Here is a 12,228-nt window from a genome sequence, read left to right as displayed (position 1 = left end):
GGTCTTGATTTTAGAGGATGATGCCCCATTATCTTCCTCTAATAATCTTTCTTCTAGGGATCACTCACCAAAGCCCAACTCTTCTTTGTCTCATATTACTTCACAAGGTGCATCTTAGTTGGGCACTTCACTGATGAGATCGATCACCTCTCAGTTGAGGAAAAATTATTCTCTTTAGACACAATTGAAAGTCCAAAGTCTTCATGGTAAAAAAAGTGGAAAGTAGCAGGTCTGAAGAAGAAGAGGTGAACAATAGGTGAAAGAAGGCGAACAGCAGGTAAAATGAGGTGAGCAATTGAAGAGGGCAGGTGAAACAATAAGGTGAACAGCTGGAAATGAATGTGCATTGCCAAAACTGGCTTAGGAAACCTTGGTCCCGAAATACTTGTCCCGAAATGCATTTTGGTTCCTAAACGTTTCTCCCATTTTGGTGTTTTTATTTTGGGCAGGTGAGACACCGTTTTGGGCAACTATGTTTTTATGGAATTTCTTGAGCCATTTGTCTTACCAAAATCTTGAGTTTTGTGTTTACATAAATTAAGTTTCGAAAGGTTTGGGGCTGTACAAAAGGTGGAAAAATTCAATCAATAATACAAGATCAACTTCTAGGCTAATTCTAAGGTAGCTTGGTAGACACTGTCAGAGTGCAACGATGCGGAAACGGAGGTCAAAGATTGAGAGAGAGTGAACACAGAGAGAAGAGAGAGAGAGAGAAAAGAAGACAGTGTAAACACAGAAAATCTGCGGTGTAGTATGCTGTATAAAAGTGCAGAAATACACAAGGGGACAGAGGAAATATCTGCATATGTCTCCGACTTGATGACCTCGATCTCCGTCAGCCCGAGCACAGTCTGTCTCAGCCAACAGATCTCAAGATCAGAATCTGAAATGATGAATATTGGAGTGTCCACAAGACCGGCTATACTGCAGAAAACTGGCCGACTGCAGAAACTGTGCCATGTGGCACTGTCCGACCAGCTGACGTGGCATCCACTCTGGCCATATTGCACTGCTGTCCGACTGGCCGACTGCCCAGGAAATGACACTGTCTAACACCCCCTCTCAGATCCTGGACGGGGGCAAAAGGCTGAGGGATCTGGAATGCTGCTGAAGAAGAGCTTGGGGAAGCGCCTTTGTGAACAAATCTGCAAGATTATCCTCCGTCTTGCAATACTCCACATCAGTGGTCCCATCCAAACTGAGGTGTCTATCGGTGCTCCATCATGCTGCGTACCATCTCGATCACACTTCGGTTCGTCCGCTCCAAAATGCCATTCTCTTGGGGAGTGTTGGTGCTAGCAAACTCCTGGTGAATGCCCCTATCTGCATAAAAATGAGCAAACTCATTAGATATAAATTCACCTCCCTTGTCTGAACGCAACGTCTTTAGTCGCCGGCCAGAACGGTTCTCCTCAAAGAGAAGCCAATCCTTGAAATGAGAGAAAGCCTTTGACTTTAAAGTCAAGAAATAGGCTCAAGTCGTCTTGCTGTAGTCATCTACGATCAACATGAAGTACAAGATTCCCTTCATAGACTCGGTCCTCATCGGGCCACAAAGATTTGTAGATATAGGCTCCATGGGTAAAGCAGACCTCCTAGAAGCTTTGTTGGGAATCGCATCCCGATGTAGTTTTCCACAAATGTAGGAGACACGTGGCTGATGGCTCACCGCTATGTCCGGCAAGCCTCATACAAACGACCCTCGCGACGCGTTCCGAAGGTACTCGTAGTTCAAGTGGCCAAACCGAGCATGCCATAGCTCGGATTGTGTTTGAGAAGTAAGAAGAAGAGAAGTAAGAGCTGAAGAAGACTTCAATTTGTAGACTCATTCTCCTCATACCTTGCAGAAAGAACCTTCCTTGATCCACGATCAAGGACTTGAACAGTATCATTGTCAAATTCCACCAAGAGGCCAAGAGCACAAATCTTATGAACCGAAAGTCAATGATATCCTAATCCTGGTACATGCAACACCTTAGAAGTGTTGGAACCACCACGTCTATCTGGAATAAGCTGCATCTCACCCCGCGCTGCAATAGACATAGAAGAGCTGTCTCTTATGAGAATCTACCCACGCGAAGGTCGCAAATGGGCAATACCAACGGAAGAAGGAGTCATGTGCCGTGAGGCACAATTGTCCACAATCCACTCTCGAGCCTGGGGAGCTATCATCGCAGCATCAGAAGTCTTCAGTGTAGAGTCCTCAATGACTGCTAAGTGTAGAAAAGCAGCTGATGAGGGTGCAGCCGCCGCTCCAGAATTCTTCGTGTCCTTCTTCTTGATATCCTTCTTGTCTTTGTCGGGGCAATCCTTCTTCCAGTGACCGGTCTTTCCACAAATATGCAAGTCGATTCCTTCTCCTTGTCCTTCTTGGATTTGTTGTCCTCCTTCTTCTTTTGGTCCTTCCCCTTCTTCTGAGAGGCTTGACCATTCAATGCCTCCGATTTGGAAGCATTCTGTCCCTTCAATTGTTTCTCATGGTCCAAGACCATAGGAACCAACTCTTCCCACTGAGGAGTCGACTCCTGCCCTGAAGCAATAAGAGCGGAATAAAAAGTACCGAATTGTGGCGGCAACTGGGATAGTAAAGTGATCGCCATGTCTTCTGAGGAAATAGGCTTTCTCGCATTTTGAACTTGCATCTGAAGTTGCTGAAGCTTGTTGACGTGTTTCCGAAGCGAAGAAGACTTATTCACAGACAAAGTCCGCATCTGCACCTCCAAAGAAATCCTCTTCATTAGGGTCATCTGGTTGTATATCCGATCGAGCTCCAGCCATATCTCACGAGCCACCATCAAGTGCTCGATGTGAGCTATCACGGTTGTGGTGCAAGACAGAAACATAAAAGATCAAATCTTGGCATTCAGTTTGTCCCAATGAGACTAGGCCTTGGTCAACTCTGCACGAGCATTGGAACAGAGTTTGGACTCATCCCTCACCGAGGGCCTGTTAATCTCCTCCATCATCAGTTCCGCCAAATCATAAGACTCTAAAATGGCCAACATCATCACTCGCCAGATGCGATAATTGTCACCATCAAGCTTTTGATCCACTAGAAGAGCCGGTAGGACAGGCACCTTCCTGTCCATGATCACCTGGAACTCCGAATCAGTCTCCGTAGACATGTTAACCTGCAATACCTGCACAAACGCAAAAGCAGCCCCTTTGACTATGAAAACGCAGCCTTCTAGGATTGATTCCTCTGCTGCCCAAACCTTCTTCACCCGCCGGAGGCGATGAAAATGTAAAATTTGCAATGGAAGGCCTTAAACTCAGCCTTCCTCCCCTTTGAACAGCAATAACCTGCAGCAAATTCACCGATTAGACTCCTTTCCCGCACGCCCACGCTCGCTTCAGCCTTGATCGGATGCGCAGCCCTCCCGCTCGCTCTTGAATCCTAGAAACACAGCCTTGTGTCATGCTGAAATCTCCTCTTCATATAGGTTCAGTCCTCAGTCAGTCCATCTTCACCGCTCTGATACCATGTCAGAGTGCAGCGATGCGGAAGCGTAGGACAAAGACAGAGAGTGAACACGGAGAAAAGAGAGAGAGAGAAAAGGAGACAGTGTAAACACAGAAAATCTGCGGTGTAGTATGCTGTATAAGAGTGCAGAAATACACAACGGGGCAGAGGAAATATTTGCGTATGTCTCCGACTTGATGACCTCGATCTCCGTCAGCCCGAGCACAGTCTGTCTCAGGCAACAGATCTCAAGATCAGAATCTGAAATGATGAATACTGGAGTGTCCACAAGACCGGCTATAAATAGCTCTATAAATAGCCAAAAATAGGAAAATCCCAGCACCAGGTCGGCTGCATTTAATGCAGCCGACTGCAGAAAATAGGCCGACTGCAGAAACTGTGCCACGTGGCACTGTCCGACCAGCTGACGTGGCATCCATTCTGGCCGTACTGCGCTGTTGTCCGACTGGCCAACTGTCCAGGAAATGACACTGTCTAACAGGCACATGTCCTATTGCTCCATACATTTAATTCACATTGTTTTTTTCCTAGATAGCCCCTCAGAAGATGCATTTGATGATGTCAGCAACATGTGTGGGTAGTTGGAGTAAAAAGGATAGCAGAGCAGCTTGTTATACAACAAAATGCAGGTTTGTGTGATGTCCGCAGCAGTTGGCAACTTGAGGATCAGCAAAATGTAGATGTGTGATGACTCTTGTGCAGGTTGCCTGGTTGGATTTGAAGGTAAAAAACAAGGGTGGCCTGTTTATTGACTCTTGGTGATAAACCTCCAAAGCTGAAGTGTAGAAGGTCATGGTGCTAGGTAGGCTGGATGGTAGCTGAAAAGCAGTCTTATGTGTCGTCCACTGATGGTATTGTCCTCCAAATGGGCAGCAGGTCGAGATGGACTAGTAGTAGCTCCGGATGGGATGTGGGTGGCAGTTTGAGGGTAAAGAGCTGATGGTTGAGTGAATAGCGAGGGGATAAATATGCACAAACAATTGACTCTAGGGCTGCCGGAGGGCCTACAATGATCGCAGGAGTGATACTTATCTTCTTTCAATAGCCCAACTTAATGGGTCTATAGTTTTCTTTTCTTTTCTTTTGATGGCTATAAATGATCCATAAAACTTAAAAATTTTTGCATCTTCCATAGAAAGCATTGTTTAGGGCGATGAAGTACAGGAGGAGGAAGTTGTGTTGATAATTGCCATAATAGATTGCCTTAATGATGATCCACTGTGAATATGGTGGATCCGAGTCACAACCACACTTTTGATGAGTTTAAAGGGAGACATGCTTAAACAGCGCAAGGAGTTTTCACCTTGAATTGGCATGTGCTGGATCCTTGTCAATGTCATACTCCGGTTGCTGTGCAGCTCCCCATGGTTGTATATTGGATTCATTGGATGGTATACTTAAGGGATAGGAGTAGTGCTAGATGTGCTTGGAGGTACGCCGTTTCTCGAGTGCCTCCCTTTTCTCCTCCTCAGAATATTAGTCATCTCTTGTGAGTAGGTGCAAATTTCTTGATGGAATACTTGGAATGATGTTGGAAGATCTTTGCCTTTTAGGTGAATGATGCCACAAGTGTCCACTGTCAGCACTGAATAAATATGCCTTGGGGGTGACTTCTTCTTTGGTGAGTCCTGGCTGAGACATTCTACTCTTTCACATTCTTACTTCTGTTCAATGCCAAGCTCTTTGAGTGTGTACCTAGCTCTGATACCACGCAAAGAAATGCTTGAATAAAGGTAGAGAACTCAGTGTATGACAAACACAATGAATAATGGAACTCAAGATGAAGATAGCTCAAAGAGAAGAATGAATGAATGAATCAAACCATATGCTGAATATGATACGATGAGCCTCAAATCTGTGTGTCTCCTGGAATGGGGATGAGGTGAGCCAAAGGAGGAGTTGGAGACACTAATGTCAGCTCCAAGAGTGTGTTGTTCTCTGACTGGATCCCAAAACACAGGAATGGAAGTTTGAATATACTTGATGATGTTTGAGTGAATTAGCATCAGTGTAGGCAGCAGTCCAGCTGCTAAATGCAAATACTGAGAGGATGTATGATGATGCCAGCGGCCAGATGACCTCCAACAGGCAGGTGACCAACAGGGCAGCCTGTCCTGACAGCAAATGCAGGTGCAGCAGCTCTGTGAAGGCCACCAGCAGTGAAAATGCAGGGCTGGAGTGGATGGTGACAGTTGTGGGAGACTTCTGGGATGCTGGGCGGCATGCTCTGGCAGTAAGGTGCAGCAGGTGTCAGAAACTGAGGACTGTCCACGAACAGCTGGGCGGCAGAAAACACTTAAAAAATGCAGGCATAGGTAGTGCTGGACCAGGTTGCCTAGGTGTAAAACAGCAGTAGATAGCTAGACGAGATGGAGGAGATGATGCTGATGGTGGCAAAGGAAGTCAAATCTAGGTCACCAGGTTCAAAAGACTGTCTAGACTGTTGGAGGTAAAGGCGCCCTTGCCTAGCCGCCCGTGTATTACTACACTGACAGTACCCGCCATTGCACATTGCAGGTGGCGGGCGCTCGTCAGTCACTTATTCTTTATTCTTTTAGTGACAGTTTGAATAAAAGAAGGCCCAGCCACACATTGTGGTTGTTGGAGTTTCCACTTTTGAGTCTCTCTCTCTCTTGGCTCTTGCTCTCCATCCGCCATAGCTCTCACCGCCAAGCTTCTTCCTCTTGGGTTCCACTTCCCTTTCAACTGGTATCAGAGCAAAGGCATTGGAGCTTGCCCGGCATTCTCTTCAACCCGGATTTGAAGAGCTTCAACCCGAGCTTCAATGGTAGCCATGGCACCTTCACTTGCAGGTATGTTTTGATCTCCCGCCTCCTCCCTGAGCTTCCAGACCTTCATCGGCTTCTTCCCGGGCTGCATTGGAGCCCCCTCGACATTGCCAAGTGTCGAGGCCTGTTGAAGACCCCCCAACCCCCAAGAACAGTTAGCACAATTTTCGGCTCATTTTTAGGGGGCTGGGCTGATCTGCTTCCTGGCATTTCCCTGCTCCTCCTCGGCTTCTCGGCACTCTTGGCAACCCTCCCGAGCATTGCTCGACTCCCCGGCATTAGTGCTTGACTCCTGGTGATCGATTCGAGTGCTTCCCCCTTCAGCCCTTTGCTGTATACACAGTCCCAGGACTGTCAAAACAGGGCAGCACTTGACATTTACTGTTTGATGCTTCTTGGTATTGCCCGTTTGATGCCTATTGATTCGCGGTGATGCCCGGATGTTCTGGGATGCTATATCTATGCTTTGGGACTGATTTGGAGCAGATTTGAGCACTGTTTGAGCTTCATTTAACAGTAAATTGCTTGCTGTAATACAGTGGGCTGAAGCTTATTTATTGGTGTATACATTGGTTCATGGACATGGGGTGCTTATTGGAGGTTTGAATGATCATACCGATGTATTTGGAGGTTGTCAAATGCTTCTTCTTGGTCCCGGAATGCTTTTGAGTCATCAGTGGCATTTGACTTCAATTGGCATGCTTTGGACCGGTTTATGCCTATTGTCACTGCTTGACATTTAGGCCTCTTGCATTTATGCTTTGGTCAGATATAGATGCCACTTGGTTTGCCCATGCTTGACAGTTACTTGGAGCTTCATCTTCAGATATATTTGAGCATTTTGGATCTACTGGGCATTACATTTGGTTGTCAGTTACATGCTCTTTGAATGCTTTCAGGCTTATGCTTTACGGGTCTGAGATAGCTTGGGATTTATGCTCCGGATGTACCCTACTGGGATTTGGTATGTTTGATGCTATGCATTTGATGTATTAGAGTGTTACTTGCTCTCTTTGCATGTGACTTCACTTCCAGTGGGAGCCTCTTGGTATATTCAGATGTACACAGAGTCTTATTTACAGATGAGCTCAATTGAGCTTGAGCTTGTGGGATAGTTATATGCATTTGCTCTCTTGAGAGCTTTATGTCAGCAGTTTGTCTGTAGTGGACTGATTTAATGCGCCTATTGGGGCAGATACCTATTTCTGTCATAGGTTTGTTAGTTTTGTATGCATCTTGCATGGTTATGTATTGAGCTTTTTGCTTTATCAGTTGTTAGAATCTCCCATCATTTCGTTCAACCACAATTGCTTGTGCTTGGTCTCTTCTCTTACCCGGAGACCCATTACATGCATGACTTCTAGACCTATGAGATGTCTCTTGTTGACAAGTGATTGGTTTGATAGTTCTTGGTACCTTTCTTGCCCTTGGAAACTCACTGTTGGATGTATCTTGCTAGCTGGCAGTTGCAGTGACAAATGTATCAATGATTGCTTCATTTTGGGATAGTTTTACATACTGCTGTCATTTATTACAGCCAGCTGAAATCTACAGATTTCGAGCACTTCTATGAGGGTAATGCTTACTATTTGATGTTATTTTGGTCATATTTGATGGACAGGTGCTTCTCTTAGTGAAATACACTCTTTCAGCCAGTTTTAGCAGTGGTTTTAGTGCATTTTCTGCTAATTACAGTAACTTGCAATTTTACTTTTTTGCTTTGATTTGGGACAGTATGGCTGGTCATTTGAAAGATACAGCTCTCTTTAACATTGCCAAGTTGGATGGTACCAACTATGGGTATTGGAAGTCCCAAATATGGCCGGTTTTGGTGCAGAAGTTGCAAATTAAGCCCTTACATTTTAAAGGTGTTAAACCTGAGGATATGGATGATGATGTTCGGATGGAAGTTGATGAGCTATGCAAGTCTACCATTATTTTGTCACTCTTAGAAAAGGTCCATCATAATGTTGTTAAAGATGAGAATCAGAGTGCATGGGATTTATGGGAGAAGATTCAGAAGCTCTATGCGCAGCAGAGTCCTGTGTCACAGATGTATTGTTTGAAGCAGTTAATGGACCTTTGCATGAAGGAGGGGACCTCTCTTTCATCTCATTTCAGTTAGTTTCATGCTAAGAGTTTGTTGTCACAGGATATTGAGTTCAAAGACAACTTGCTCCCGTTGTTTTTGCTTGGCATCTTGCCTGAATCATGAGATGTATTTCATACTGCCATATGCACGAATAAGCTCGATGGGATGAAAATCAAAGATATTGAGAGTGCTTTATTGATTGAGGAAATCAACAAGAGAAATAATGATGCTTCTCACTCTTCACATGTATTGACCGTTAGAGGTAGTAGACATGGCAGGCATGATAATGATCATAAGGACAGGGACTCTCGGAAGTCCAGGTTCGAGTTACGTGGTCGCAGTAAGTTTCGTGGACAGAAGTCTGATCTTACCTGTCATTATTGTGGGAAAGCAGGACATATTAGGCTGCAGTGCCATAAAATGTGCGATGATAAGTGCAAGGAAAAGGGAAAAGAAAAAATGCAGGAAAAGTCTTCTGAGCGCAATATTGTATCTGCAAAGTCCAGTGTGAAGATAGAAGAGGTTAATGTCATGCAGGCCATTGATTCAGATGATGATTACATACTTGCAGCTTCTTCATGCGATGCCTTACAAGCTTCTTAGATACATTCTATGTATGCGCAGTGCTGGCTCTTGGATTTGGGTTTCCGTTCTTTCATGTGACACCTTGTAGAGATTGGTTTTATACCTATCGTACCATGTCTAGTTCTGTGCGTCTTTGTGATGACAGGTCTCTTGACATTGTGGGCGTTGGAGATGTTAGGCTGCAGTTTCCTTCTGGCAGTTCTTTTGTTTTGCATGATGTACGCCATGTACCTGCATTGACTCGCAGCCTTATGTCAGCTGGACAGCTTGATGATGCAGGGTATTTTGTGTCTTTTGGAGACTCTGCATGGAAGATTACTCGTGGCAGGCTTGTACTTGCAAGAGGTGTCAAGTTTGGTAGCCTCTATCCCTTACTTGTATTTGAAGCTACATTGGATCATGTTTTATCTATGGGTTCTATTGCCCATGTATCCCTTTGGCATGCTCGTTTGGGACATATGTCTTTTAAAGGAATGAAAATGCTCCGTGCTTTGTAGTATCTTCCGTCTTTTGACTTTTCACATTTTGATTCTTGTGATCATTGTTTGTATGGCAGGCAGACTAGAAATATGCATAAAAGTCTGGTAAGAAACGCATGGATAAGCCTTTGACTCTTGTGCACTCAAATGTATGTGGGCCCATGTCCTGTCAGTCACTTGGTGGGCCAAAGTACTTTGTTACTTTCATAGATGATTACTTACGTAAGGTTTGGGCTTATCCAATAAAGAGAAAATCTGATGTCTTAGACACATTTCAGCGTTGGCTTGCATTGGCAGAGAACCAGTCTGGGAAAATGCTAAAATGTCTAAGGTCAGATAATGGGGGTGAGTATGTATCATGTGCTTTTGAGGAGTTTTGTGATAAGTGGGGTATTAAGCGTCAGTTGACCGCCCCTTACACCCCTTTTCAGAATGGTATGGCTGAATGCATGAATAGAACCATTCAAGAAAGGGTCCGTAGCATGCTTAGCTAGGCTGGCGTACCGTAGCACTTTTGGGCTGAGGCAGTTACTACTGTAGTGCATCTCATTAACAAGTTGCCCAGCAATGGCATTGACTTTTAGGTTGCAGAGGAGGATGTTGATCAGGCAGCAGAGACTAGATTGAGGCGTGCTACTAGAGATAGAAGACCTCCTGACCATTTTGTGCTCTCTATGGATTATGTACCGGTTACAGATGTAGGAGAGCCTCTTACTTATGATGAGGCTATGTGCAGGGGTGATTGTCACTCTTGGGAGAGGCTATGCAGTCTGAGCTTGACTCATTATATAAGAATCACACTTGGGATTTGGTTTCCTTGCCTCAGGGTAAGAAGGCTTTGCCATGCAAGTGGGTATACAAGCTGAAAAGTATCCCTGGACACCCCAAGCCGGCATACAAGGCTCGATTGGTTGCTAAGGGTTTTAAGCAGGAGCATGGTGTTGACTTTGATTAAGTCTTTTCTTTTGTGGTCAAGATGACCACTCTACGCTTAGTCTTAGCCTTGGTTGCACAGCTTGACCTGGACTTGTACCAGATGGATATCAAGACGGCTTTTTTACATGGGGACTTGCATGATGAGATTTACATGGAGCAGTCTAAGGGCTTTGCAGACCGTAGCAGGGAACACCTAGTGTGCAAGCTAAAGAAGAGTCTATATAGCTTGAAGTAGGCACCTAGGGAATGGTACCATAAGTTTGATGCATTCATGTAGTCACAGGGCTACAGCTGTAGTGCTATGGATCCGTGCTTGTACACGAAGAAAGCCCGTGACGGTTTTTTACTAATTTTGGTACTCTATGTGGATGTCATGCTTTTAGCAGGGACAGCTTATGAGGAGCTAGATGCTCTTAAGGCTCAGCTCAAGAAGAGCTTTGAGATGAAAGATTTGGGACATGCCTCTCATATACTTAGTATGTGCATTACGCGCGATAGATCTCAGGGACTACTCTATCTGTCGTCACTGAGGGAATACATTCATAAAGTCCTTGAGCGCTTCCGCATGTAGGATGTTAAGCCTATTGGCTGTCCATTACCTTTTCATGTGAAGGTTTCACAGGCTAATTGTTCACAGACAGATGAGCAGAGGGCCGAGATGGCCAAGATTCTCTATGCATCAGCCGTGGGCAGTCTTATGTATGCCATGATAACCACCCATCCAGATATAGCTTTTGTAGTTGGGGTTGTGCTCGTTATATGGCTACACCTAGCAAGAAACATTGGGATGCCGTGAAGGGTATCATGAGGTACTTGAAAGGCACATCAGATATGTGTCTTTGTTATGGCAGCCAGGATACACGAGTCGTGGGGTACACTAACTCTGCTTATGCAGGACATGCAGATAGTAGGAAGTCCACTTTTGACTATGTGTTCACTTATGCTAGAGGGGCTATCTCTTGGATGTCCAGGGCATAGAAGTGTACGGCCCTTTCTACTACAGAGGCCAAGTATATTGCAGCCACAGAGGCTTACAAGGAGGCTATCTGGTTAGGCCGTTTGATTGCAAACCTTGGTATGACAAATGCTATGTCTACACTGCATTCGGATTCTATGAGTGCTATTTAGTTGGCCAAGAATCCGGTCTTCCATGCAAAGACGAAACATATTGAGGTGAGGTATCACTTCATTCGCCAAGTCGTTGAGGACAGGTCTGTTGACCTTGTCAAGATTCCGACTGAGCAGAATCTTGCAGGCTTGCTCACGAAGAGCCGTACTACTGAGCGCTTTGCCTTCCTTAGGAGATTGATGGGCATTGGATGAGATGACACCTTCTTCCTCATCCTGTTGTACATGTGTACATGTTGTACTGTCTTTTCTTTTTTCTCTCTCTCACTGGGCCAGATTCACCTTTAAGTGGAAGGTTGTTGGGGGTAAAGGTGCCTTCGCCTAGCCGCCCGTGTATTACGACACTAATAGTACCCACCACTGTACACTGCAGGTGGCGGGTGCCCGTCACAGTCACTTATTCTTTATTCTTTTAGTGACAGTTTGAATAAATGAAGGCCCGGCCACACATTATGGTTGTTGGAGTTCTCACTTTTGAATCTCTCTCTCTCTTGGCTCTTGCTTTCCATCCGTCATAGCTCTCACCGCCAAGCTTCTTTCTCTTGGGTTCCGCTTCCCTCTCATAGATAGATGCAATTCGAACTCATGCCAAGATAATGCCCCCAAGATGATTTAACTTACAAAATTAGATGCACACTTTTCAAAGTGCAATTTCACAACTTAGTGTAGCAAGAGAGAAATATTGCTGGTTGTTCGGTTGCCATAGAAAGATCTATAATACAAGGGTGTCCTTAA

General features: G+C 45.0%; 1 protein-coding gene across 1 annotated transcript in view; it reads left to right on the top strand.

The window, feature by feature from the left end:
* Window positions 1-12,228, top strand: part of LOC148033302 (uncharacterized) — a 75,602-nt gene that overhangs the window by 8,606 nt on the left and 54,768 nt on the right. The window lies entirely within an intron of this gene.

This window comes from Lygodium microphyllum, chromosome 7, assembly GCF_053477565.2.
Source record: "Lygodium microphyllum isolate KBCC chromosome 7, Lygodium_microphyllum_v1.1.10, whole genome shotgun sequence".
Lineage (NCBI taxonomy): Eukaryota > Viridiplantae > Streptophyta > Polypodiopsida > Schizaeales > Lygodiaceae > Lygodium > Lygodium microphyllum.
The sequence above is the reverse complement of the archived record's forward strand: the minus strand, read 5'-3'. Positions and strand labels throughout refer to the sequence as shown.